The sequence below is a fragment of the Strongylocentrotus purpuratus genome, unplaced genomic scaffold (genome assembly GCF_000002235.5).
Source record: "Strongylocentrotus purpuratus isolate Spur 01 unplaced genomic scaffold, Spur_5.0 spur5_scaffold_11, whole genome shotgun sequence".
NCBI lineage: Eukaryota > Metazoa > Echinodermata > Echinoidea > Camarodonta > Strongylocentrotidae > Strongylocentrotus > Strongylocentrotus purpuratus.
In genome coordinates, this window is record NW_022145596.1 from 15,695,318 (window position 1) to 15,721,261 (window position 25,944).

A 25,944-nucleotide genomic window follows, 5' to 3' on the forward strand; every position below is an offset into this window, starting at 1 on the left:
AGAGTTCATTTTACTGTAGAAGTGTTGCCGTAATTTTATCTCGCATTATAATTATAAAATATTAATGTACATCTATTTATTCCTGTTATTTTCTGCAAAATCCATAAGCATCTGTGGATCGGGAGCTAGCGGATGTGGGGGGGGGGGGGGAGCTGACGGGAAATATTATATAAGGAGACATTTTAATGAAATATCATATTATGAGACATTCTAAATTATGACGCATGTTATTCATATACGTTTGTGCCGGTAAACTGTTAACTTGATTTCTTTAATCGTTAAGAGTTCATTCTACTGTAGAAGTGTTGTCGTAATTATATCTCGCATTTATAATTATGACATATGAATGTAAATGTATTTATTCCTGTTATTTTCTGCAAATCCAAAACCATTTGTGGACCGGGAGCTAGCGGATGGGGTGGGGGGGGGGAGCTGACGAGAAATACTATATTATATTATGAGACATTTTAATTTATGACGCATGTAGGCAATAATAAATTGAGGGGCACATGCACACTATAAATAATTATTATCCATATTTATGTACATAGTTTTCTATTGTTAAATGTTATATTGTATTTTCTATCATTTGTATTTTCACTGTAAAAAAGCCATTGGAAGCAAAATTTCTATGTAATGTTTGCATGCATGGACCAATAAAATAATCTTGAATCTTGAATCTTGAATCTTGAATCTAATATTAGACAAATTCGTCCTTACTCTTCCGTGATCATAATAATAATTATTGAGGTGCTTCTTGTTAGAAAATGAAAAAGAAGCCTATTTAATGTGCAGATATTTTGAGTGAGCTGGATATATTATGAAAGTAAAGACCATGCATGAAAACTAGTGCTGATTATTTCGTTCGTTTTTACTTTTATTCCCCACACGATTGAGCTATAATGACGACACACAATGTAATATGTTAATCCCTATTTCTAAGAACAGACCTATCATACAGTTTGGATCTAGACTTCATTGTCAGACCATTTTGAGTGTCTGACTGACTTTCTTGTTTCCTGTGGTAATAACAGTGGCGGATCCAGGGGGGCCCGGCCCCCCCTCCCCCCTTGAGAAAAAAATCATGTAAAAACACGTGATTTTTACCTTTTTGGGGGAATTGGGCATTTTTAAATTTCCGAGGACCCTCCCCCCCCCCAAAAAAAATGTGCTCACTACCCCCCCCCCCCCCCCCCCCCCCCCAACTGAGCGAATTTTTGGCCGGCGCGATTTTCAAATTTTCGGGAGCAAAAAAAAAAAAAATGGGCCCCCTCCCCTGAGAAATCCTGGATCCGCGCCTGGAATCTGAGACAAAGTTACCGGATCCCTTTACTCACAGGCGGGACCAATCGAATTGAAGGCGCGGTGTGCAAATCGATGGCCTCGTCCCCCCCCCCCCCCCCCCCGGGTTTCCCCCTCCATATACAATACACCTACCTGATGTAATCCCCTATACTTCTTCAATGGACGGGTTTCCCGCTCATGTCCAACCTGTGGCTATAAATCGATCAATTGCTTTGATCAATAACGGTACATAGTAACGTTATAAAGCCTTCTATTAATTATTGATAAGGCCTGCAAAAGTATAGGGTCTAGAGTTTGCTGAACCATATATATTTCTGATAAGTTTTCTTAACAATTTATGTGAACCCAGTGCGTTGATGTTGAATGACGAGCAGCTTTCTATCACTCCGATTGCTGGAACATTGAACATTTCCCTGGTCGTGCATTTCAGTTCCAATGCGAGATGCATTTTCGTTATTGAGTCTTTTGTCTTGGACGCCCGTTCGTTCGGAGGTGGAGAAGCCAAAGAAAGTCTATGCAAGGAGGTACTCCTTGGTCTATGTAAACACCGCGCCGCGCGGAGTTATTTTCCACCATGCATGCTCAAATTCAATGCTCACACACACAATCTTGATAAGTAAGATTGCATCGCGACGACACGCACACACAATACATCTTGGAGGTTCCACATCCGTGTCGAATCCTACATCACTGACGAGGTCCATGAATTTGTGTGTATCGCGGGGTAGGGTATTTCACACACGTTTTTTATATTATTATTTTTTTTTTTTACTGTGCTTTCAATTGTGTGTATGTACGTATGAGCCGCATGCCAGTGTGCGCTGCAAGCATTCTGTATGAACTTGTGAAATCACATTTCTTGTAATGTGCTAGGCTGTCTACGTGCACGTCATATATCGCACTTTCGAATCGACTATAGACTATATGAGACTGAGCCTATCTACTGCTATAGCTAGCTGGTAACAACATCTTCCACTGACGGGCTGGCACGATTCAAGCAGAAGATATTCTCATTATTTTTATCTGAGTGGACAGAACAAAGGGTAAGTTCGATTAAAATGTCATCCTTTTTAAATACAGTAGACTCTACATCTTTCACATACTACTAGCACCAATGAGCGGCGATGCAAGAGAGAGCTGTACAGAGTGGAAGAGAAAGAGATAGAAATGAAAATATTTCGGAAGGCATATGACAAAGGAATTTTTACACTCACTTCTCCTGTATTTCCACGTGGTTTTAAGAACACGCTGAACCTTCGCGATAAGGAAATTACAATTTCTCTTTTGTACACGTGCTTTATTTATGACGATCTTTAATTCTCAGTGTAATTAACAGCTTGGGTAAAATAACACAGAGAATGGGATGGGGAGTATTAAGAGTCACATAGTCTACGTGTATATATGCGTCATCATCCAACTATGTTGTAATATACGGAGTCTCCGTGAATATATTCCGTCATCAAGTTCATGTCTAGTTGGATGTATTACGGAGATGCTTCATTTCGAAGATTGGAAAGCGCGTGGCCGTTTTGAAAGCCATGCTGCTTTAGTGAATGAATGAAATCAATAATGAATAATAATATTGTGAGACTGGTGCGTTTCTGAAGTGTACATTTGAAAACGGTTTCATTCAGACAAGAAGATGATATTGACAATGTATTGTAGTCTACTCGGTGAAATCATAAAGCGGGGCAACGAAACCGTCAGAAGTACAAGTTCATCGACATCCCATTGAAATGCGTGTATTACCAGTAAGTTTAATACGCGTTTCAAAGGGATGTAGGTTAATTTATTCGACGGTTTCATGAAACGCTGCCCTGTACTGTCGGCTAAATAACATCGAATATACGTAGCTGGACTAGATCTATAAAGTATAATCTTTTGTCAGTGTGGCCTGTGAGGAGTCGCACGTGATGCATTGTCTTGGCAATTGTCTTGGGTTATCCTTTTGTACATGGGGGATAATTGCCCGGGGGGGGGGGGGATTATTTTCCGGTGGTGATTGTCTATAGGGATAATTCCTTGCTCTCAGTTTTGTAATAAACAGAAATAAGCCTATTCCATTTTACTAAATATGCATGGTTAGTTCGTAGTAGGTCCATGACTCCATGGTTTAAAATAGTGTTAAAAACTTAGAATTTATACTTAAAGGTAAAGACCAGTATTGGAAACGCCCCAATTTCAAAAAATGAAATGGAAGCTCTCATTACCAATCATGTGAAAGAATATGTTTTGACTAATACATGATGATAAAAAATTTGCCGGGAAACCGCCTACTAATTCATATATTTGGTAAATTTGTTTCTCTCATGGTCTGTGAGAGATATAGGGTAGTCCCATATACATCTTTCTGTGTATAGTGCTTGTAACTTTACGAAGAATGGGCCAAATTTCTTATCATTTTGATGATTCCAGAACCTTGCAGATGCTAGATGCTAGATGATCAACCTTTTCTGATCTATTCCACAACGTTTCTTTCACAATGCAATCGCATGACCATAATTACTGGTCTTTACCTTTAAACAATTGAGAATTTTGATGACGCAGGCCTGCATTATTGCTATAGTTTCTCAGCCCGTAAGATTTTGATATTTTGAGGATTCCGGGCTGCCTGATTTTATAGAACAAACTAACAAAGAGAAATAAATGCAGGATTTCGGCAAAATCAAAAACATAAAAGCACAAGAAGAAGAAGAAAGAAAATCGTTCTTCTTTTCGTCTCTATTTTTACTTTCTATCTTTTGTTTGTCCAATTATTCCTTGTTTTTTCTTCGAGGTATCGATAACTAGCTTCTTAAGTTCTTTTTAACTGCTTTCTGCTAATTTTTATTACACTGATACTTGATTAACACATGGCTAAACATTGAACTTCGCATTGTTTATCAAAATGTCATAAATAGCATGCTGATGTTAGCAAGTATTACATAAATAGTCCATTTTATTGACTATTTGACTTCCTTGGAAGTTGGAATAATCTCTAATGTCGATGGACTAATCACCAATGACATCAACCGAAGATGTTATTCTATATGCACCACTCTATATAATCTGCTTTACCCTCCATTTAGATTAGATTACATTGTAAATAAAGTAATAAACAGTAAATGGTTAAGGTCAGATCATTTCAGCTTATTGTATTTTTTTCACAGCACCAAAAATGCTGACTTGCAAGTTTCTTTGAACCCTGAAATGGAAGCCTAGATGATATATGACACAGATTTCAAATGCTTACAATCATCATCATGAAACCATGGGAACGTTGTTTTCAATGGAACTCTGATATAGATCTGTGATGCCTGAAAATTACGTGGATAGAAAAATATGGCATAAATACGAGTATGATAAAAGATATTACGCAAGAACCATATTTGGTTATGACCTAACTGGCACAAGAATTGATTACGTAACCGTCATTTTCACTTTCCTCAATTCAGTTTAGGACATGATGATTTGATAGATGTTTTTTCTTCGGCAATAAATGCAGTTTTATAGTTCATACGTTTGTGTGAGTAATTGCCATATGCCCTCACGGTGACCATAATTTATGGTAGGAATACTCCCCGCGGAGTGGAGATGGTGCACACTGTGCGTGAATGAATCCGATGACAGGGGTAATAACCGGGGTAACAATATCTGGTATGCGCTTAGAGACGGTATTTCGTATAACGCGCTATGTAAGTCCAGATTGTTATTATCATTTATATGCCATACTAAAGATAACAACGAAAGAAACATAGATGATCAGAAGCGAGAAAATAGAAATAAAATTGACGTTGTCGTAGGCCTATAATAACAAGGATATGGTAGATTAAAAATAACATCGCCTTTACTCCGAAACCATATCAAGTATTAACCTGACTTGGTATGTAGAAGTGGTTTATATTTAGATTAATGAATATAGATATATTTAATTATTTATAGTTTTATACACAATTACACACACACACTCACAAATACATATACATGTGTGTGTGTGTATATATATATATATATATATATATTTCAGAGATTAAAGCCCCTCTAAAGTGGTGGGAGCCCAACAAATTTGATGGCAAAATCTCACTTAAAGGGGAAGTCCACCCTGAAATTAAGTTAGTTTTAATAGGAGTAGAAAATGAGAGAAACAAGTCAGTGAAAGTTTGAGCAAATTCCGATTAAAAATAAGGAAGTTAGGATTTTTGAAGTTGTGATCAATCAAACACAAATTGGCAACTCTATGACGTATCATGCGAGCTCAACTTCCATTTGCTCAGTACTAAAAAAATCTAAAATTTTCATTTTCCCTCAAGAAAAATTTCAACCATACATGCACCCTAAATATAATAATTGCAAATATGTTTCTATACTCCCCCTGCAAGGAACAAATATATATTCCGTCATCAATAACGAAGAAAACATGATTTTATGGAATATTATGCACAAAGCAAATGAAGGAGAGCTCGTATAATAAGTCACAGAGTTGCCAATTTGTATTTGATTGATCACAACTTCAATAATTCATAACTTTCTTATTTTCATTCAGAATTTGCTCAAACTTTCACTCACCTGATTTTCTTATTATTCTGCCTCTATCGAAACAAACTTATTTTGGGGGTGGACTTTCCCTTTAATTAAGGCATTTTAAGAGCCATGCTTTTCAGGGAACGATCACAAATAATTATGCACCTCTTCTACGATCTACCTAGTATTCTCGGCTTGAGAGTATGGGGATAAATGAATCGAGGAAGGGACTGTAGATATATGGCTCACAAGCACTGCTACTCTATAGGTTACAACAATGAGGTCGGATGCTTTTCGTGATAGATGTTGAGACACGTGTTCTGTCAGCTGTTCGAACTAGCTTCCCACTTCTCATTAGACATATTTTATCATCGCTTGATAATTGATGTCATCAATGATCAATCCATGTCTCGCGCTTAACCCATGTCACGCTACCAGTATTTGAATGGTTTATTCGTAGCGTGTATTTGAACAGTTTATTTTAAAGGAATATATTGTATCCAATATCAATGGCCTTCCAGTTACGTTGCTGTACAAATTTGAAGCGGGGGGGGGGGGGGGAGGGGCACATGTCGTTGGATCAAATTTTCAGACAATTCAGCGATTTAAACAAAATGTAATAAATATATATACAGTGTATATAAATAAGAAAACAACAAAAAGAAGACTGGATATTTTTAAATTTGACATTTTCTCCCAACATTTGGATTTGCCAATAAGGACAAAAACGAATTTACCGATAGAAATTATCAATTGATTGTCTCCTTCTTGGCTCTACCCCAGCGACGTCTTTTTCACCCCAATACCCCCCCCCCCCCCGAAGAAAAAAAACATGGTGGGGTTGTCGTTAGTTTATTTGCTAATAATGCTCGTAGAATTTGAAACTGCAGTATCACCCTCTACACAGGTGCACCCTTATAGAAGGGGGTGTCACCCTACATCTGGCGACGCCCCCGACTCTCATCACTGCCCCTTGTTCTTTCGTACTGTCTCCTTGCAAGCTGGTCTTTACATGTAAATAGTCCAAGATAGTGAAAGTCACTGTCAAAATGTGACAGATACTATTTGACAACAAAGGTTTTAATTGACATTTACTTTCATTGGCAAAGTGTTGTTTTTGATGTTGTTGACTTGGTTTTGAAGGTGTTTTCATCCAATCTTGAATCATTTGCGCCTGGTATGGATGCATACCCCCTCCCTTTTTTAAAATGATAACATAGGTTTATTACTCGACGAAAATATCGCATTTTCAAGTGAAATGTAAGTTTTTGAATTGTTTATGTAAATTTGTTGATAGTGTGATAAGTGAAATTAAACGTCCTTTCGCTATTTTCAAAATAATTATTTGCAATAAAATCGTAACAATCAGCCTACCTTAGCAGTTCCTATACAAATTTTAAATATATATATATCAAATAAGGGAAACTCACTATATCAAATGAGGGAAACTCACTTGGTTTGATATCGATTTTTATTCGTAAAGCCCCACTGCACTAATTATAGTTACTTGCGCCCTCTATATAGCAAACAATGCCTAATCGGTGACCGTTGGTCCCCCATGGTCCCCTTTTTCTTATGTAAATTGAGAGCTGATTAAATGAGTTAACCACCTGTCAGTGACCTTGCAGGGAGGTCAAATGCCTCCTGGCCAAACTAGTGCAGACGGGCTTTAAATTAGTATAACCTCGTACCACATTCATTCAAAATCTAAGCGTCTTTCTTACATTTATTCTTTAGAATTGGATGATTATTTGATTTTTTTTTTTGACGGCTTGCCAGAAATATACACGAGCTTCAAAACTTCAGACAGCTTGTGTAATGAATTTTATCAGTGTCTTATCAGAATATCAACAAATACTATTCGTTTGCTATTCGATAATCTCATGGTCTACATATTTCCAAGTTCTGCGACCTCTTTTTAAAATGAAAATGGGATTAGTTTCGTAATGTTCGTCAATAAGTTTTGTAATAGTCTAATAAACCACTCTATCACAGAGAAGCGTCATAACAAATAATATATACCTTCCAAGCTTTCGAAACAAACCTACATAATTTCTTTTAAAGTATTCAGAGGTCTGAAATTTGCCCCTCTTTCTCTTTTTCTTTCTGTTTATGTCGACTGTCGAGTGTTCGAATGATTTGGTATCTATTCTCTTGCCTAGAATATTGAATGTAAAGGATGAAATGAAACTAAAATAAAATCGAATCGTATTCGACTATTCGTATCTAAAAATACGAACTGTTTAGAATTTTAAAAAATAAAAAAAATTGATGTTTAGTCACTTTAGTGTATACGTTCCTTACAATGTTCATTTGGTTGATTTCAGTTTGTTTACCACGTTTAGAGTTTCGTTTTTAATCGTATATAATTATTTTTATACAGTATTTGGGACTTTTAGGAGTCTAGGGAAGGGCAAGCTATAGTCTCTATATATAATACAGCTGTTTTAGCATTGAACTTTGAACTTTGAACTTTGAACTTTGAACTTTGAATCTTGAATCACACCGTGGTCTATTTTTTCACTGTAGAACAAGGAATTCAAAGAATACCATGAAAAGAAATTTGATTTTGAGACCATGCTATTTTATGATCATTATCACAAAGACTAGCAAAGAATGAAACGAATGAATAAATGAATAAATGAATGAACAAAGAAAGGATTAGAGAGAGAAAGATTAACACAAAGAAATTGATAAATTTAAAGGTAAAGACAAGTTATGGTCATGCGATTGCATTGTGAAAGAAACGTTGTGGAATCGATCAGAAAAGGTTGATCATCTAGCTTCTAGCATCTGCAAGGTTCTGGAATCATCAAAATGATAAGAAATTTGGCCCATTCTTCGTAAAGTTACAAGCACTATACACAGAAAGATGTATATGGGACTACCCTATATCTCTCACAGACCATGAGAGAAACAAATTTACCAAATATATGAATTAGTAGGCGGTTTCCCGACAAATTTGTTATCATCATGTATTAGTCAAAACATATTCTTTCACATGATTGGTAATGAGAGCTTTTATTTCATTTTTTGAAATTGGGGCGTTTCCAATAGAGGTCTTTACATTTAATATGAAAAATCGGAAGAGAGAATGTTCTCCAGCTGATTCCACACATAACGAAAAATCCCTCGTTCTGCAAAATTGCCGATAATTTGCCTATAATTTAGTATCGATAGGAGATTCTTAAATTTCAAAAGAAATACAAAAAGCAGGAATCAATGGGGCCTTAATGTGATGAAACCCGAAAGGCGATGATATTAAACCGGGTCAGGGACCCGTTTCGACGCGGGCCTAATGGGATCACTATGGGAACAGTACAGTTCGCCATTTAGCCTTTCAGGTTTTGTTACTGCCAGTGGCGGATAGAGAGAGAGAGAGAGAGAGAGAGAGAGGGGGGGGGGGGGGGCCCGCGGCAAGATGGGGGGGGGGGGGCCAAATCTTGAGAAAATATTTAGCGGCGAATCAGCCAGCCGGCGAACGGCGAATAAGCGGGGGGGGGGGGGGTGGCGGGTGGATAAGAGCACATTATATTTGTTTTGGGGGGTCCAGTGTTTTGGGAACATTTTTGCGCCGACTCAGCCGGCCGGTGAATATTAAAGCGGGGGTGGGGGGGGGGGGAATGCTGGAGAGGAGGACCACTGTTTTTTTTTTTTAATTGGAGGGGGGGGGGGGGGGAGGTGAAGCGACGTTTTAGCATGACTTTCTTTTTAACTCTCACTTTCACCTATCCCTGATAACCCTAAGTTTTTTGTTGCTGCTTTATATGTAGTTGATAATGCATGATTAAAATAAATAGAGAGAGAGAGAGAGAGAACCACCATCATTATGCAATGGTTCGGGGTTTGTGTAATGTACATTTGAAACCATTTTTTAGCGTCTCGACCCTAAAAAAATAGCGAAACTGTTTTTGAGGAAAAGCATTATACTGAACTGAATAAAAAATAACTTTATATTGGCTCATACTAATACTGATACGGGGTATAGACAATGTGGTGTCGGCACAGTAACATCGGGCATTTGTATAGAGGTATTCCAAAATGACATTCTGATAATCAACATTTTGTTTTGTTGTCATAATTATACGCGTAATACAACTGATCTTTATGATTTCTTAACGTGACATAGCTTCTTCTCCCCCTGCAAACAAAAAAGAAAATAAGGTTATTTAATAAAAGGATCATGCGACAAAATGATCATTATGATTCAAATTGATGCAAGGATTTTTTTGTTTGAATAAGCAATGCTTTTCACTAGAATCTTCTTTTTAAAAACGACTTTTGACAAATCTCAGCCATGCAATTCTGCCACTGTGTTGTAAGATCACTTTCAGATTAGGAGAAGTGTATTCTTTAATGAGTACTTTAAAGATAATACAAAGTTTTGGGAAATTTTAAAATTTGAATGATAGTGATTCTTTACAATTTTGATACATTTGGATGCCCCTGTGGATGTATTATAAGCGCTAGAAAATTTAGCCCCTAAAATTATTCTGCTTACGAGAAAAATTGAATATAACAATTTACCGGTGCTCCCGGTAAATTTTGATAAATTTTTAAATAGCGCCTATGGCCGTATAATGGTAGCTGCGAAGATGAAAATCTCAGACTATGTAGTTGTGATATATAATTTCTAAACTGGAATAGCTAATCGGTCGATTTTAGTCAAGAAACATTGTTTTATAGCTTAATTAATATCTTGACCTTGAGAGGGAACTATACAACATAAAGAGTTAATTATTTACAATTCCATAACTTTAGACTCGATTTCAACCGCAACAACGATCACTGAATATTGTAGGATCGCTTATGCTTCCAACATGTTTATTTGAACCAAATTCATAACCCCATACCAAAACTTTGTATTACCTTTAAATTGAATGGAACGTCTCAACTCAGTAAGCATGGCTGAGATTTGTAAAAGTTGTTTTTACAAATTAAGGTTCTGGTGAATAGCAGTGCTTATTCAAACAAATATTCGCATCAATTTGAATCACAATCACAATCGGAACGTTTATGAAAGTGGGGGGCGTAAATTGGTGTGAGGGTTCAGGGGTTTTAGGCATTTAATTACGGTCAGAGAAGCACAAATATTTTGATGCCGCATTTGGGTCACTGGCAGGTCAGGGGGGGGGGGGTGTTTTTTATAGTTTTTTTTTAAACGTAAAATCTACGTTACTATCCTATTTTTTTTACCGGTTTGAAAGGCTAGGGGGGGGGGCGGGCCGGTAGAATTGGCCCGTGGATCCGCGCCTGGGGGGGGGGGGGGCTCCCTTGACCAAAATAACAAACGGGTAAATTTAACCTTTTTTAAATAAAAAAAAGAAGACGGACCCCCTCCCCCTAACGCAAGGGGGGGGGGGGGGGGGTTCAGCGCCAAATATTTTCTTACGAGGTGATTCAGCGCTAAATATTTTCACACGAATTTGGAAAAAAAATGGGGTGATCCCCCCCCCCCCCCCCCCCCCCCTCCGCTTTTGCCGTAGGTTGACTCGCCGCTAAACATTTTCTCAGGGATTTGGGCCCTCTATTTGGCCCCCTCCCTTGCCGCCAGTTGGATCGGCCCCTGGTTTAAAAGGCATGCTATTATATAGGTCGTGCACAATTAATAATGACAAAAATCCCAAGGAAACTTTGCAGAATTGGCCTACTATTCACAACTTCATCATTTTTATATAAGAGATTTACACTAGAGGCATTCACACAGGTCTATATTATAAAAGATAGTGAGGTTCAACAATCTTCTTTATTTTTTTTGCGTGTGTGGACTGTGGACAGAATAATTTCACTTATATTAGCGATCCAATTCGCATAATTAAGTCTTACGATTTTCAGAATAGTCGCGATAGTTTCCCGGGGCACTGTGTGTGTGTGAATGATATTGAGAATCAAAATCTATTTATAATCCCAGGATTCCAAGCGCTCATACATCGTCGAGATCGAACGTTCTTGCCGTCGAGCGAGAATTCTCCCTGTGTGTGTGAATGGTCGCCCCGCAAAAAAAAACTTTGCATCGCGATCCAAATCGCACTAATTGTTATGTGCGAACGGGCCTTATGTGCATAGGACATTGTAGCTAAAATCATAGAGAGATACAAATTTTATCCCTATGGCTAAAACGCTTTATACTAAAAAAAATTTCTGCATTACTAGTATCACCATCAGCCAGTTGTTGTGATTACTTCCCCCAGCTAGCGCATTGCACATGCAGTGAACTTAATGTACATGTATGCGTTATCAGGCCTACATAGTTTTCAAATTCTCCCAACACTCTAGCTCATAATTATGGAAACAAAATAATGTACGCTCAAAACGATTTTGGAGAGAGTGAGAGAGAGGATGGGGGGGGGGGGGGGAGATGATGATGGTGGTGACGATTGCTGAATTGCCTCCTTAAACAAACATGTGGCATAACAAAATCGGAACTGATTTTTATTCCACATATTCGTGTAGGCCCATATCTTTCTGTGTACAGTGCTTGTAAAGTTGTAACTTTACAGACTGGGCCAAATATCGTATCATTTTGATGATTCCAGAACCTTGCAATACAGACCAATACTTAGGCCTTACACAAAGATGTATTGCCCTTTAGGTGCCAAAACATGTGTCAGTCGGTCGGAAATCTTTACACAAACAACTTTTTGTTTGTTTTGGGGGTCCCAATTGAATGCTTCAATACATATTTATATAATACAAGATTTTGGGGTCGGTCGCAACTAGGGCAATATAAAATTTATTATGTATAGGCAATTATGCTTTCCTGGTCGATTCCACACCGTTTCTTTCACAATGCATTGGTCGTTGATTCTATTCATGAGCACAGAAGGATGCAAGAAATGTAAATTCCTGCTCTTTTCAGCACATCAACAAAATAGTTTCTTGTTCAATACCATGATTATATACGATTACGAATCAAAACGTCGCTCTTCTTTAAAAAACATGCATTGATTACACCCGGTGTACCGTGAATTACCATCGTAAACAACCAGTATGAACCCCTCAAAAATAGAAACTCACCTTTGATCGATTATATCTCTTTAGTACTGGCATAATCACGGATATGTTTATTATAAGATAGTGCGTTTATTCCTCTTTATTATGTTTTTATGTCATGAAATGTGCATTACATCACAATAAGGGGCAAGGTCAAAAGTGAATCATTTTAAAATGCTCTGCTTTTGTTCGGCTATGCAATCTTCTTTCTTTGAAGAGTGAATGGCTGCTGTATTGACCAGTGCTTACCACTGCATTTTCCAACTTTCACTCTTGACCTTCCCCTTATTCCGATATACTGATGCTCGCTCCATGGCTGCAGAATCATGGTGTCGTGGTCGAGTGGATATGTCTGCGGACTGTGGATCACAAGGTCCGCGGTTCAAGTCCCACCGCGGCACTGATGTTCTTTGGCAAGACATTGATCTGCATTTGCCACACTCCACCCAAGTGTTACATGGGTACCCGGTAGGATGCGAAAGCCAATGTAGTTTGATTAGCAATGGCGCTTGTAAAATGGCGACTGGCTGGAATGCTCCCCAGGGAGTGGAGAATGTGCATACATTGTGTGCGGGTAAGCATGAATCCGATGACCGGGGTAATAATATAATATCTGTAAAGCGCATTGAGAGGGCCTGCGGTCCTGAAATGCGCTATATAAGGACGAACTATTATTATTATCATTTTAAGAGGAATAAACATACTATCTTATGATACTAACAGACGATTTCCATGAAAAAAGTCAAGAGAGATACAGCCGATCAAACTTTAATTCCTTAAAAAAATTGTGGGGCCTCAATTCAACATTCCAATGTTGAAAAGGAACGAAAGCAACGGTTCAGACAAAGGGCACTATTCAAACTATATATTAATAATACTATAATAGGGTAGCCTCCTCGGTATTAATACTGTTCTGTTTGAGGGCCTTCCGGCTCTGCTGTCATATTGTTACCCCGGCTTTAGTCGAGCTACTTAGAAAATGAGCTCAAGCCTCAAGCATTCAAGGATTTCCCCCTTTTTTTGCTATAAAGATAGGATTTCCTTAATTTCAATTGTGCTATATTTTAAGGATTTTAGGCCCGTTTCTCATGCTTGATGTTTTTGACATAAACATTACAGGCCAGAGGAACGTGTTATTATATCAAAAGAAGTGGGAGTGCGTGGGCCTGTATCAAATAGGAGACTTGTTCTAAATCAAATGTCACAGTCGAATGGTCAGTTTGCTAATTTGAGATCCACATAAGTTTCATGACCTCAGCTTCAGACACAGACACGTATGTTTTGTCATGTGTATATATTTCGTACGTTTTATCCCGTTTAAAACAACTTTCTCCAACACTGTCTTGTTACAATGTTTTCAGTACATTAACCATTGTCCGTTAGTCTTAACACAGACAGAAACTGAATAGTTAATTTATTAATGCGTAGAGGATAAGACGGAAACTGGTATGATAAATAGATCACTCAGTGATGGTGTCGTTCGAGGATATCTTATCGTATGTTCTGGAACATAATTAGTGTCATATCTCAGTCATGCTATCATGTAGCTTTGCGATGTGTTTTGAGAGGAGAGGTTTCGGTATGATTCGATGTCTCTATCACCTGCTTATAAATATAACGTGTATAGTTTGTAGGAATGTACAAACCTGTAGTCACTCGCGGGTCTTATCCAGTGGTGTTTCTACGAATTTTAGCACACGGGGCAACAAAATGCCCCCTCAAACTTATCGCCTGCGAAATAAATAATCAGCTTTTTTCTCCTTTAATACGTGGAAATTACTGAATACATACACTTAACTTTATATTTATTCTAAAAGTTGGATGCATACATTCATTTTCAAAGCAGCACTATACAATTGATCATTATTGATCGTTGATCGAACTGACCTCAGGCCTCATCCAGAAGAAAACCATTACATGAGCGCAAGGTGATCTAGTTTTATTTTGTGTGTATTGAAATGGTCTTTTTTTTAATCTTTATTACTCACTTCAAGGAAAAATGATAAAAGTGGCAAATTCATGCACACACCAGTGAAAATGAACATTCGATTACATAATCAGGGCTTAAATTAGTCCAAGGCCATGGCCTTGAAATTTAAGCCTGCATAATGCAGCGGATATTATACAACTTATTAACATTCAAATATCTTACTTCACTTATCTGACAATGGATATCCACTGGGCCATGCCCTGCCACTTGCTGTCGTGGGCAGCTTTTTTATCGTTATATATCTAGCAATGTATCTTTCCATTGTGTCAGATTTGATTAATAAGGAAATAAAGTCGGAAATATTTGGTTCAGCTAATTTGCATCTATTAAGGTAAATTGTTTTCTTTGCAATCATAAGGGGACCTAGTTTTAGAGCTCCCTTCCAGTGCCGCCCCAGAGCCATCTATACACAGAGTTTGGCCAACCCAGTTCGAGTTGGACACAATATGGCGACTACTGCTTTGTTGGGCAAGCCCAAAACAAAAGAATATACGCCATGTTGTGACCAATTGAAACCAAGTTGGCCAAACGCTGTATATAGATTGCTCTTAATAACTACTTAAATTCTATTTACACATAGGAGTAAAGGCATTGTTAAATTAAATAAAATACTGGCTCCCTGTGTCCTCTATCAATACATTAACGAGGCATCTACAGATATCTAAAGACTAAAGTTACTGTATGTGTAGGCCTTTGATCCCACCAGCGCACTTTTACGAGTATCATGGCGAAACTAGCCAGGCTGCGCATTTTTTTTTTGCCAGGCTGCTATACGCTAGCGTGTAAAAAAAGATTTGCGCGTGCCGCCCCGAGCAAGTGCGTCCTCTGCACCACCTGGATACGCCATTGGTAGTCCATGGTCTGAGCATGGACCTGAACTATATATACTGTAGACGACACCTAAGGCTAATTAATGGGAGGTCACTGTAGCCGCTCCATATTTGGCAGGGCCAGTGCAGTGACCGATAAATCCCGAAGATTGAAATATGATCGTGGGCTCTATAGTAAACGTGTGCATGTAGAGTGCAGACTATGCAGTGCCTGTACTCTACTACGTACGGCATACTTTAATAAGGGGGCAATTTGTTATTCTTTAAAAGTGACTCCTTTCGAACTTGCGAAATTGTTGTTTGAATCCTCTACAATTCTGTTATCATGTTCTGCACAGAAATTGGCATTGTTTTATTCTACGTTTGAAATTTACAACAATAGTGTTGATCATATTTATAAGTCATTCAGATTTTTTAAAAACAGGGGGGGGGGCGTAGCCCGCGTAAGTGTAAGTTAATGAACAAAAGAAGAGAAAAGAATGGAGATTTTCCGAAATCAAACTTGCATAAGTAAGTTGTTTGCTAATAAGGGAGTTTACAGATACAATCTGCGCATGGGCAGATAAAGGTCATTTGTACCAAAATGGTAAAACCCACAGAGATGAATACTGGATATGCGCTCATGAAAGTTATGTAACATTATTCATTTATGCACCAACGGTACATTCTATGATACGCAGGTGGAAGTATTCTTTTCAAGAGGTCAAACAAAAGGTATTCATGAAGCACATCTAGGGCTTTGGCAGTTATTATTCTAAGATGCTCAAAGTGTAACTTCTCCATGTGTAAAAGATTTGTGGATATTTGGGGTCATTTGTACCATGTGCTATCTGTAAACTCCCTTATTCATTCCTTTCACAAAACCGTGAGAAAGAGAAACATGTCAATACCTCTTATTAACGAAATTGAAATTTGTGTTCACATGGATTACACGATTTTACTTTTTCATTTAGAGGAAGGATCCCCCCTAAATAAAACCTAGAAAGGTGGGGTGGGGGGAAGAACGAAGAACCATAGGATGACGACCATACAGGTTAAAGGTGCAAATTAGCATTCTGGGGTTGATAAGATAAATCTAAAGCCCAAATAGAGTCACCCCCGTACCCCCGTGCTCTCTCCCCCATTAAGTTACACCACTCTGATCAGAATATTTTCTGCATGTCCCGTATTATAACTTACAGACAGTTGTTGTTGACTAAAACACAATGCAACAGCAACAACGACATCCTCACGTTGTATCATTATTTATGGGCATTACTATAGGCCTATAATAATTATGTGCTTTAAAGGTCTCAGAATGCAGGTCTTATACATTTTCAATTTCGGTCACTGAAGTAAAAATCCAGGCATTGACACTTCATAATCATGTTGACATCATGTCCATAAAATAAGAAATATGCTATATTATTACTCTCTTATAGCTCCATGCTATTACCACCACCCGACCCTAAATACACCATGGATAGTTGGATACGAAAACTAACCGAATAGAAGTCGGAAGTACACATTTTGTATCTAATGAACTTCAAACTTTATTGTACCGTGATTTTCCTCCCGATGGTTTACCCATGCATGCATGATGGATTAGGTGTTACAGTTCACTAATAAGCAAAACAAATATAATATAATCATTGTATATAGATACGTCGCAGTTGGATGATTAATGGTGCGAACATAATGACTTTTTTTTCACGATGGAGTGGGCCTGCAATAACGTGAAGAGAAAACGGCTGCTCCGACCCAACTTATTCAAAGTATTCGCCATGGAACTGTGTTTCGAGGCAAAGTTAGCATAATGCATTCTAAACTGTATCATTGACAAGGGCGTAGCTTAGTTGAATTAATTCACTCATCGATGGGGTATTGATATCAAGAGGAGGGGGTGGGGGCGGCACCGAAATATTTGATGAATGAAATGCGAGAGGGGGAGGATGTGGGGGCGGTCGCGTATTATCTTCTCTTCATGGCTGTCTCGCTGTCCACTTTTCTCCCCTCACTTCTCCCCCTCTCTTCTTTCCTGTTTATATTTATTTTCCCCCTTTTTTGCCATGGAGATAGAGTCGTATCGTCTCCATTTCATGTTTACAATGCCCCACCTATCCTTCTTTTTACATCTCTATATTCTTGTCCCTTTTTCGCCATTTGATTAGGGGTGGATGGAGTGTATGTAGCTATATGCTTTTGAACGTTCAGTAGATTGATTTAACAGATTGAACAACATGTAAATGAATACAAAAAAAAGAAGCGTGCAAGACACATGCGCTCACTGCTTTTTAATAGGATCATGTGTTCTGGTGCTAGACACCGAGGCTGGAAAGATGAGGTTGTTTATCTCATCTTTCCGCGCTCATTATATTAACATTTTGCATTAGATCTGTTTCGCAGATATATTTATCATTCTTGAACATGCCATGACAGTTTGATAACACCATCATCGACCTTGACATCGATAACAGACCAGTTCACGGTTAGCACATGTACTTTGTACATCTTGAAATAATCACTTCTACAGTGATAGAGGTGCTACATTAATAGCCTTTGTTTCCCCTTTTCAATGAATACTTCCACCTGTTTATCAAGGAGTGCGTTGCTTGTGCATACATGAGTAATGATTACATGTACATCATTTTCATGAGCACGTATCTAGTATTTTGTCTCCGTATTAAAAGTTTGGTCTGCAAAGACCTGTATCTGCTCATGCTCAGACTGCAACTGGCTTATCCCCCCCCCCCGGATATCTACTTCCTTCGTTTCTAACTTGTCCGAGGCGACAATATTCATGTTTTTCCTTCTTTCTTCTTCTTTCCTTCTTTCCTTCTATTTTCCCCTTCTTTCCTTCTATTTTCCCCTCTTTCTTCTTTTTTGTGATTGAGATAATCTACTCCCCTGAAAACAAGAGAGAGAGAGAGAGAGTTTGCAGAATGCTATTCTACTTGACATTTTATGAAGTCGGATCAAGTACAAGTACTCAAATGTTTCCGAAGAAAATGAAAGAATCGTGAAATTTCATGGGAAGAAGGCATGGCCTGGAGAGTTGTCCATAAAATGATGTCATCAAATTAAATATCGCCCTCTGGTGACAAGTTATTTCAAAAAGCTTTTACCACCCTTTACTACCTTACTTAATTCCTTTCCTAATTTTGTTAAAATGTTCACTGGTTTTATTCAAATCTTTTATACCTTGCAACAAAAATAACTTGGTATGAAGGTTTTTGATTACCTTACATTCAAATCTAGCAGGAGATTCCCCTTTACGTTTGATTTGAACCATTTCCACTATTTTTTTCAGTCTGACGAGTTTTTATTTTCAAGCTATCGACGCAAGTTCTAAATATTTAGTACTGGGGAAGGAACTCAAAGAAGTGCACTAACAATTTCACGAAATATATATTGTTATCCGGGGAGTAGGATGGGTAGGGAACCAGGGGGGCGTTTCATGGAACAATTAGTCGGTGGTTTTTACCGACTAATATCATTTTCACCGACAATTCTATTGTCACTGACTATTTTCCAGGCCTCTGATTGGTCAAATTTAGTCAGTGCTGACTAAATTGTCGGTGAAAATGATATTATTCGGTGAAAACCACCGACTAATTGTTTCATGAAAACGCCCCCCCCCCAGATGTGAAAACAGATGAAGCAAAGACAAAAACACGCAAACACAAAAGAACAAACAACGTGACATATTATTTGTACAGAACAAAATAACAAGCTTGACCAACTCTGCGTCAATGTTGTTTTCAGGCATAGATTTTCCCACAGTGTTTACCACGGTCACAGAGTTGGTAGATTAAAAAAATAGTTCTTTTCCATTGGCCTAGATAATCAACATTATGAATATGCGAAATGCACGCTCCCAAAGGGTACTTTTAGGGCCCCTCGTGGGCGTATCCACAAATCAGAGAGACACACACACACACACAAAAAAACAGCAGTGAAAGAAAGATAGAATCAACCAACCAACCAAGACACTCGACGCTGAATACTTTTACAGGACATGTACGTGATTTTAGTTCACTTCATATGATTTTTTTTTTCAAGTCAGTAAACTTACTTTTACTAATCATAATATAAAAAAGTAAGGAGTGTAATTACACCTTAAAACACTTCCTAAATCAGATTTTACGGGGGGGGGGATTAAATTGGGTGTTTTCACTTTTCAGCGTAATAAGGGATCGGAAAGACCGGTGATCAATGATCAGTGAACAAGACAGACAAAATGCAATTGTCTTTAGGTTTAGAAGAATTGAAACTGTCAAATGCTACTGTAATAGTTTGTGATCTCTAATCTTGGATAAAAAGAAGGTGTTTTTATTTTCTGATCAGAAAAAAAATGAGAAAGGAGCGGATGTAATCACCAAATAATCGAATCCAAACCATGTACACATCACGACTCCTAGGCAGAATGTAGCATTTTGAGAGTTTGAGTTGTGGAGGTGGGGGGGGGGGGGGGGGGGGGGGGCTTGTATTTGTTAGCCTCCACGCCACTAGAAACACTATACTGCCCTTCCACGACAAAACAGCATCAGTGACAGTGAGACTGTTTCTGAGATAACGTGCATTTCAATGTGCTATTAAAAGTATTTGTTAATCTTTTTATTCAGTGTTAACTTATCAAAATAGGTACATCTGTAATTACATTTTTTTAAACCCTACATTTTAGTCTAACATGTGTAACCTGATGTTCCGAGTCGCCCTCACTAAATAACTCAATTTTGCAAAAAAATGTCAGTTATGATGTTTTGTCATGGAAGGGCAGTATACTGCTCATCGGGTATTCTCATTTGTCAATTATTTTAGCTGGTTATGCAATCAACTTAGAATAATAAGTTGGTCAGTATTAGTGGATTTATTGATTCAGGACAAATCTATAGGAAATGGTCCGTAGACACGGTGAACTGGTTTTCAAAAACACAGCCATGACCCTCTATCGATTAACCTAGGATTAGGAATCATTTCGGCAATCTTTGCAATTGTAGACTTATACATGTTCGTCTTTGAAAGCATTGAAGATACTTAAAGGCACACTGTCCTACTTGTAGCTACTTGCTCCCTCTATATATAGAAAACTTCCCCAATGGGTGCCTGTTGGCCCCCCCATGATCCTATTTTTCTTATGTTAAATGAGAGCTGAGTTAATGAGCCACCTGTCACAGTGACCTCGCTGGCTCGCTGGGTGGTCTAATCCCTTCTAACTGAAAAAGTAAAGCCTGCCTTTAAAAAGTGTATTTATATCAGTAAAGAGAACGGGTTGAGTTCAGGGGAGAGGTGAAAAATATTGTTTCGTGAGCGTTATCATTGTTATTATGCAAGTTTGGAGGAACAGAGAAAAAATGTTCCCTAAAAAACATGGCTCAGTTCAAATGCCTTCATATTCTAAATACGACATGAAACAGCTTTAAAAAATGAGTACCTCCTATTTTGTATGCCACATCTTTGTGTAGTCTCATTTCTGTGTACAATGGTTGTTACTTTAACCCAGACTGGGCCAAATTTGGATGCCTCCATAACCTTGCGACGCATCTTTAGGTCGAGAGCCAGAGCGACGACAATATTTCCTGTTAATTCATTAACGCCCCTCTGGCTAAAAACAAACAAACTATTCGATAATTACTTGACAGGAGTATCACAGTTACCGAAAGTAATTTATTTAGTGCTGTGTCAGATCCAGGACTTTGGTTTATGTAGGGACTCCGGCAAAATCAAAGTGCTTGCGATAGTGTTTACCCCCTCCTGAAAAATAATTAATTGAAAGAAATAGTACTAAAGGGGGCGCATGCCGATTGAGCCCCCCCCCCCCCCCCCCCCCACCCTCTCTGGATACGCCAGTGTGATGTAGACAGGAAGTAGATTATTCGAGGGCAAGCTTGTCAACACATGTCAGAAATGATAACAAACTAGTCATTTTGACAGTTAGCTTCATAGTAGGTCAATGGTAAAACTCAGTCAGGTGATCGACAAGGTCGTCGATTGTGGATGAATTTTGTCACTGTATTCAGATTCAGATCGAAACGAAAATGGAAATGCAATTAAAATAGTATATAAATATCGGTTTGTGCCTGGCTATAGTGAAAGAGCTCTTTGTAAACCAGGGCTCCGTTTCATAAAACTTGATATCAAGAACACATGACAATAACTGTTATAAGCTACTAAAATCGTTGTATCAGATTGACTGTGAGCAAATTTGTTTAAATGGAAATGTGACACTTGTTATTTATATAAAGGCTTATGAAAAAGCGTCCAGATCATCTCCACAAAAAAAATCGTCGCCCCACTCCTCTATAAGCATCGATTTGCAGTCAAACGCAAGAGAAAGGTATTAATCGACTTCAGACCAATATTCACTTTATAATTTCATTAGTCAATTACATGTACATGAATGACATGAAATGTGGTAGGAAAATAATTTCTTTTGACTAATTGCCAAATGAAACTAAACGGCAGAAGCAATAACAACACCAACGACACCAAGGACAGCATCCTATATATTATTTGAGGCCAGCATAATTCAGTGCGACTTTTTTTCTAGGTGGAAGTTTTTCCTTTTTTTTATGGAGGCAGTGACAGAACTCGCCTTTACATGTCGACATTTAATATCTTAAATATGTATAGGAGAGCCTGTCCATGTTTATTATCCTCGCCCTTGGGGGTAGTTACGCAACAATGATTTAAGCCAATATTCATCGGGGAAGGGGGTTGGGGGGGGGGGGCGGCCTGTATCGGCTCATTTCGCACCGAAGCCAAGTATTTCAATATGTAGCATGTAACTTAAGGAAATGAGGTGCAGTATTATCATCATTATTATCATCATTATGTTGTCACTAACCCAAGTGGCACGTGAGTATTTAAAACTTGAGTTCAATCACTTTTTATGATTGATGTTTTCGGGTTGTCCGTACGTCTGTTCGTCCCGTTCTCGTGATCGCGTTATCTCAAGAACCGATTGTTGGATTCCTGCCAAACTTAGCTGAGGTCATGTATAGAGCCAATGAACTGATTATATTTTTGGGTCATGAGGTCAAAGATCAAAGGGTCATACATGTATATGAAAAAAAATTGTAATCACGATATTCTGAAAACCTGTATATAATAATGGATTGAATTTTAAAAATTGCTTCTGTTCTGGTTTGTAAAATGGCTCAATGGCGGAGGCATCATATTAGACTACGTGCAGTCGACGATCCATCTAGTTTATAACTAAATTACTGGGCATCTTTTCGCGAAACCGTCTCCAACAAGTACATGGCCCAAATCAGCACGCGTTTCAAGAGGTTGCCGGTGAACTTGGCAAAGACAAGGTCGGAGCGCGGAGGCGCGGTTATTCTGCATCTAAACCAGACTACTATACATATTTTGTTAACCATATTTGTATTTTGATGAACATCCTGTATTCGGGTTACTTTCACATGCTTGCCTGCTGTGTGTGTGTCCCGGGTGTGTGTTCTTTTGGTGTTTTTTTGTTGGTATACGCTCTCTGCATGATTGTCCCCGGCTACTAATGATTTATCCAGCTGTCTAACATTATAATGTTTTCCCTATTAATCTTGGCCTGAGAGAAGTAGAGTGACTGTAAACTCCTGTCAAAAAGTACATGATATCGTCAAGTGCTAGGTCACGTGCAGGTGTATTTCTTCCTCTTCGGATTTTCCGGCATGAGTTTACTTTTTCCCCTGACCTTAACTTCATTCTGTTCATGTTTTTTTTAATGTTTTTTTTTAAAACCTCTGGTTAAAATATTATCTGTTCGTGGGTGGTTAGATGCGAGAAGGAAAGATGATATTATTATGATGTACAGAACGGACTTAGACTCATGATAGAACGAGAGATAGGTAGACAGACAAACATACGGAAGAAATGAAAGAGAGAGAGAGAGAGAGAAATGAGTTTTGAGGGCTACGAAGGAGAGGTAAGAGCGCGAAGAGAGCGAAAATTAATAAAGAGATTTTTTAAGTAATTTCCGATTGTTCTGTTCATAAAATTGACCAGTTTTGGGTCTACTGTATTCAGAAATATTCCCCGGAGAAGACCCCGTTTTATGAAGTTATACAACATTACTTTTCACAGTGAGGCGTTTGGTTACAACATTAATGTGTGTGTTGTTACTTACAAATCTTGAATTTGCTGGAATTCGTCACAAGCTGTTGCTATGCATATTGTGGCCCTGATGCCTTAGCCTACTACATGTACATGCATCATTAACACGATATGCCTTTATTGATGGCCTGGATTATGACTTGTCGTCTACCCTCATAATTATGTACTCAAAATATTGCATTTTCGTAGTAATAATTAACATATTATTCCATTTTTGTCTATTCTGATTGTAAACGAATGCAATTCGGCCATCTGTTCGCGAAAGATTTCATCAATAAACGGCTTTAAATAAATGAATTTAAAAAACAACCATGCACAGTAAACGATACGAAGGCTACCGACACGTTATGAGCTATTTCAGCTGCACGTGGTGTGCTCTGGACATTGGTTGATATGCGCTCATTAACATGATAATGCCTTTATTGATGGCCTGGATTATGACTTGTCGTCTACCCTCATACTCAAAATATTGCATTTTCGTAGTAATAATTAACATTTATTCCATTTGTGTCTATTCTGATTGTAAACGAATGCAATTTGGCCATCTGTTCGCGAAAGATTCCATCAATAGTCAGCTTTTAATAAATGAATTAAAAATATAACCCACAGTAAACGATACGAAGGCTGAAAATGTAAACACCATATGGGAAGGTTAATCATTTATGCTCTTTCAATATTTCATTTTCAATACTCTTGCATTTAATAAATCGTAATTCTGTTTCTCATAGCACCCCCGCAATGTATTTCTGGAGCTTTGAAAAGACACGTCACAATCAAAATTATGGGCCATTATTTCATGTTGTAACGCGCCATGTCAGATTTAGGTTAGAGGGCACACTGGGCTATCTTTAGGAATGTGAAAAGAGCATATTTTTGTTAGAGTCGCACTCTTAACAATCAAACGAATCTACTTACGTAGAAACATCAAAGAAACAAATTTATTGGAGAAAAAAAACGATCAAAAATGAATAAACTTATTACACTATACAAAACATTTTGTGTATGTTGGCAGAGAGGATTAAGCCTGATTTATGAACAGAATTAGAAGATGATACTATCCAATCTACCAACCGATATTAGCACTGATTTCAAAGTTCGGATTAAGGTGCACAGGATAATTTTATTTGCAATAAACCATGGTCTAGTATTCAATGAACTATCGACTGTCAACAAACCATTCCTCCAATTTATTATAGTTGTTTAACGAAGTGCCCTTGTACTTTAAAACCCTTTAATAGTTCGATTGCTTGATCAACATTACGTTTCAAAGTACCTTTTCAAGGCTATATCAACAACGTGACAAGCAATAATTTTTAACCTACCTTTTAAGATTAAACAAAACATCAGCGAGAAGAATAACAACAAAATCCCAGATCTTCGCGCTCTCTGCTACCCTGGGTACTGGTTATAATCAAACTCGTGATGGCGCTCTTAATTAATGATGTACAGAGCCATATCTTCTGTACAAAGAGTTTGGCCGACTTGGTTTCGGTCCCAGTTTCGGTTGGGCTTGAAATGGTATATCAATCATATTCTTTTGTTTTGCATTCGCGCAACGAAGCAATATTTACCAGTCAGTCCAATTCGAACCGGGTCGGCTAAAACCTGATCATGAATCTGGTCATGTACATAATGTCACTGCTTCACTGATACTTTATTACTTTTTTAATTAATATTATAATGATGATCATGATAATGAGAGAAGGAAGAGGATAATTATTATTGAACCAACATACTGTCCATTTACATAGATTATTTATTGGTCTGTTCTGCTTTGTTGTACTAATTTAGCCAGATGGGATCTTTCACCATAGACTCTACATGTTATCTTCTGTAGTATGTAAGTTTGACGGTATAAGGCGGGAATATAATATGCACATGTATTTTGTATGGCTTTGAGCAGCTGCGCGTGTTGAATTATTGAACCCCTCCCCTCAAAAAATAAAGAAAATAAATAAATACAATAAATAGAAAAGGAAATAAATAAATGATGAAGGAATAAATGAGCAGAATATAATGAAAAGAGAAAGAGAGGAAGAAAACTGGAAGGAGTGGAGGAAGGAGGAGAAAAGAAAGAGAAAGAGCCAAGGAGAAATGTAAAGAGAAAGAAAAAGGGAAGGAGACCGGAAAGGAGGAAGAAGAAGACATGGAAGAGGTGGAAGAGAAGGAGAAAAGGAAGAATGAAAAGGAGAAGTAGTCGAAGAAAGAAAAGGAGAAAGAGATATTAGAATG

At 38.0% G+C, this 25,944-nt stretch overlaps 1 protein-coding gene across 1 annotated transcript in view; it reads left to right on the top strand.

The window, feature by feature from the left end:
- Positions 1–2,009: 2,009 nt before the first annotated feature.
- Positions 2,010–25,944, top strand: part of LOC590977 (sodium-dependent alanine transporter 2) — a 53,917-nt gene continuing 29,982 nt past the window's right edge. The window contains 1 exon segment of the mRNA NM_001146195.2: positions 2,010–2,348. The gene's annotated coding sequence lies outside the window, so the exon portion shown is untranslated.